At 46.7% G+C, this 4,625-nt stretch overlaps 1 long non-coding RNA gene across 1 annotated transcript; it reads right to left on the bottom strand.

Moving 5' to 3' along the window:
- Positions 1-2,195: 2,195 nt before the first annotated feature.
- Positions 2,196-4,171, bottom strand: LOC137814877 (uncharacterized). The gene is made up of 3 exons (XR_011081691.1): positions 3,536-4,171; positions 3,237-3,436; positions 2,196-3,145 (listed from the first exon to the last, which is right to left on the bottom strand). It is a non-coding gene; the product is annotated as an uncharacterized lncRNA (long non-coding RNA).
- Between the last annotated feature and the right edge of the window lie 454 nt (positions 4,172-4,625).

The raw sequence follows: 4,625 nt of genomic DNA, 5'->3' as shown, positions 1-4,625 counted from the left end.
AGACCAGCCACATATTCCACCCACCATACGACCACCAAAACTACAATTAGCCTTCTTTGAAGGACCAGACCCCTTGGATTGGTTATTCCAAGCTGAACAATATTTTACATTCTACCAAATTCCCCCAGATCAAAGATTATCCATGGTTCCCTTTCACATGAAAGGGGATGCCCTTAGCTGGTTTAAGTGGATGCATCAGAACAACCTTCTTGCAGATTGGCCCTCTTTTACCCGTGCCTTAGAGCTACGTTTTGGCCCCTCTTCCTATACCAACCACCAAGCTGAACTATTCAAACTACACCAATATTCTTCGGTTTCAGAATACCAGGCACGCTTTGAAAAAATATGTAACTGTGTCCAAGGGTTATCCCCAGAAACCATTCTGAATTGTTTCACTTCAGGCCTCCATCCCGAAATCCGAAGGGAACTTGCTATACTTAATCCCTATTCCATTTCCCAGGCTATTGGTCTTGCCAAACTCATCGAAGATAAAATTAGAGACTCCAAACCTAAACCCTTTCGTTCCCCAAACCTTACAAATTTTCAGCACCACACCACCAACAACTCACGTCACCCACACCTTCCTCCAACAACCACGACTACCCAAACCAATCTCAATCACCCTGCTGTACCCCATAACCTACCACCCACCCCTCCCTTACCCATTAAACGTCTCACAGCTGCACAACTTCAGGAAAGGAGAGCATTAGGTTTATGCTATAACTGCGATGAAAATTTTTACCCAGGCCACAAATGTTCTAGCTCCAGATTTCTTTTACTCCTAGACAATCCTGACTGTCCCTCGGCCTCCACGGAAGAAACCCTAGAACTCACACCTACAGATGACATGATCCATTTCCACCTTTCACCACATGCTCTAAACGGTACCCTCTCACCACAAACCCTTAAATTCACGGGTCTCATCAACAACCTCCCAGTCACAGTCCTAATAGACTCTGGTAGCTCCCACAATATTTTACAGCCTCGCATTGCCCATCACCTTCACCTCCCCATCTCACCCAGTCCCCCATTTACCGTCATGGTTGGAAATGGAGCTTTTATCACGTGTCAGGGCATTTGTCCCTCAGTTAATATCGCTCTCCAAAACACTACCTTCACAATTCCCCTTTACCTCCTTCCCATAGAAGGAGCAGATGTTGTTTTAGGGATCGATTGGTTGCGCACTTTAGGCCCAATTACAGCTGATTTCTCTATCCCCAGCATAGCCTTCACCCATCTGAACCAACAAATCACTCTAAAAGCCAGCACACCCACCACACCAACCCCAGCTACCTATCATCAGTTCTGCCAACTCCTTTCCACAAAAGCCATGGCATCCATCCATCTTTTATCCATTGACACACCATCAGATTCCACCCTCCCTCTAAAAATCAGCATACAAACACCATCCTCTCCGTTATTCTCTCTGCCATTTTCAATACAATCCATCCTTCTTCAACATCAAACCATTTTTCAAATTCCTCGAGGCCTACCACCTCCTCGGCCCCATGACCACCACATACCACTCCTCTCTCACACATCACCCATTAATGTTAAACCATATCGCTACCCTCACTCACAAAAATCCACCATCTCTACCCTTATTCAAACAATGCTTCACGAAGGCATTATCAAACCAAGCACTAGCCCCTTCTCCTCCCCAGTTCTTTTGATTAAAAAAAAAGATGGTACATGGCGTTTTTGTATAGACTATAGAGCCTTAAATGCAACCACCATCCGTGACCGCTTCCCCATTCCCACCATTGATGAATTGCTAGATGAATTGGGTTCGGCTACTGTTTTCACTAAGATTGACTTATACTCTGGATACCACCAAATTCGCCTCACCCCCACAAATACTCACAAAACAGCTTTCAGAACAATGGATGGTCACTATGAATTCCTAGTGATGCCTTTCGGCTTGACAAATGCACCATCAACTTTTCAAGCAGCAATGAATGATCTACTTAGGCCTTATCTCAGACGGTTTGTTCTTGTCTTTTTTGATGATATTTTGGTCTACAGTCCCACACTTCAGGACCACCTAACTCATTTAGAGCTTATTTTGCAATTATTGGCACAACATAATTTCTTTGCTAAGTTATCTAAATGCAGTTTCGCTACCACCCAAGTTAGCTATTTGGGTCACCTTATTTCATCTATAGGTGTCACACCTGACCCAGACAAAATTCAGGCAATCACAAGTTGGCCACAGCCACGTTCACTCACGGATTTACGTGCTTTCCTCGGCCTCACGGGTTTTTATAGAAAATTCGTTTACCATTACGCCACTCTCGTCTCTCCGCTCACCGATTTATTACAACACAAACAGTTTACATGGACATCAGCGGCACAAGAGGCCTTTCAAATATTACAAGCACACATGGCAAAAATTCCTACACTACGCCTGCCAGACTTCCAACAACCCTTCACAGTGGAAACAGATGCCTCTGCGGTAGCTGTAGGGGCCGTCCTCAGCCAAGCCAACCATCCCATAGCTTTCTTCAGCAAAAAAATGTGTCCCCGCCTCCAATCCGCATCAGTTTATGTCCGAGAAATGCATGCAATTACAGAAGCAATTAAAAAGTGGCGTCAGTATTTACTGGGTACACATTTCACCATTTTCACTGACCAAAAAAGCCTCAACACCCTGTTATCCCAAACAATCCAAACCCCAGAACAGCAAAAGTGGACTGCCAAGCTACAAGGATATGATTTTAAGATAGTATACAAACCTGGAAAAACAAATGTCGTAGCTGATGCCCTTTCCCGCCAAGAATCGACACCCAAATCAGTGTTTTTGTCCATCTCTTCTCCCATGCCGACCATCTTCCAAACTCTCCAAAATTACTTCGCCACCAGTGACGACCTCCAAGTAATACAGCAGTACACTCACAACCAACCTTCACCATCCCTATTCCACACACGCAAAGGACTGTTATTTTTTCGCAACAAAATTTTTCTTCCAGAAGCCGACACTTTTCGCCAATAGGTTCTCCGAGAATGCCATGAATCTCCCACCGCAAGTCACTCAGGTTTAACACCCACATTGGCACGAGTGGCCGCGTCCTTCTACTGGCCAGGATGGACAAGGGACGTTAAAACCTTCATACAATAGTGCTCTCCATGTCAACGCAACAAGTACCTGCCAAAGAAAATTCAGGGGTTAATACAACCTCTCCCAATACCAGATCAAGTGTGGGAAGACTTATCCATGGATTTTATTACACACCTACCTTCATCCGCGGGTCACACTGTCATTTGGGTCATCTGTGACCGACTCACAAAATACGCCCACTTTCTTGCGCTTCCAACCCACTACACAGCTGAAAGTATTGCACGACGATTCTCAAGCGAAATATGCCGCCTTCATGGGATTCCCAAATCCATTGTGTCTGACCGAGACCCCATTTTCATTAGCAACTTCTGGAAAACCCTGTTTCAAGCACAAGGCACAACCCTCAAGTTCAGTTCATCATACCACCCCCAGACAGATGGCCAAACAGAAGTGATAAACAGAGGCTTAGAAGCATACCTTCGTTGTTTTACCAGTGACCACCCGACCTCGTGGTATCGCTTCCTTCACCTTGCGGAACTGTGGTACAACACATCTCATCATTCAGCCATAGGCACATCACCGTTCACGGCGCTTTACGGCCGTCCACCACCATCCACTTTGGATTTGCTCCATACCCCACGCTCCGGGACCACCGTGACCGAGCTCCTCCACCAACACACCGTCATCTTACACGAATTGAAGAAGCATCTCCAGTGCACACGCCAACGCATGCGAGACAACGCTGACCGACACCGCTCGGACGCGTCCTTCAACGTCGGCGAATGGGTATGGCTCCGCCTCCAACCGTATCGACAGCAATCCGTGGAACGTCGCGTTTCACATAAGCTCGCGTCACGCTACTCTGGACCGTTTGAAATCCTTCGCCGTATCGGCGCGGTGGCGTATGAACTCCGACTGCCAGCCACTTCGAAGATCCACCCCGTCTTCCACATTTCGTTACTTCGAGGCTACAAAGGACCCCCACCCTTGCACTTTTCAAACTCAAACTCAAACTCAAGTCGCATCTCTCTGCCCACTGAACATAACTCTAATTCAAACTCCCTCTCACCTACTTCAGTAGCCGCACCAACCCTGCCCACAACAATCAATGTTACCTCAGAGAAACTTTCACCTAATTCAATAGCCAACCCTACTCGGCCCACCAAAATTAACGTTACCACACCCCCCTTTCACCTAATTTTCTAGCCACACCACCCCTCTTACCCAATGATCAGCCGCCACGTCAAAAGTTGCATGTGGAAATGGAAAAGCACCTCGAGACACTCTCCCACTCACCAATCCAGCATGCCCCACTCATTATCTCACCTAATAATATCAATCCCACCAACCCACCATTACCTAGCCACGTGGATATTAACCTCGAGCCACTCTCCCACTCACCAATCCAGCATGCTCCACTCATTCTCTCACCTAATAATGTCAATCCCACCAACCCACCATTACCTAGCCACGTGGATATTAACCTCGAGCCCCTCCCCCATTCAACACTCCAGAACACTCCTTTTACCCTCCCCTGTAACCCTAATGGCAGTACCACCAACCCACA

The sequence above is a fragment of the Phaseolus vulgaris genome, chromosome 1 (assembly GCF_000499845.2).
Source record: "Phaseolus vulgaris cultivar G19833 chromosome 1, P. vulgaris v2.0, whole genome shotgun sequence".
In the NCBI taxonomy this organism is placed as follows: domain Eukaryota; kingdom Viridiplantae; phylum Streptophyta; class Magnoliopsida; order Fabales; family Fabaceae; genus Phaseolus; species Phaseolus vulgaris.
The sequence above is the reverse complement of the archived record's forward strand: the minus strand, read 5'-3'. Positions and strand labels throughout refer to the sequence as shown.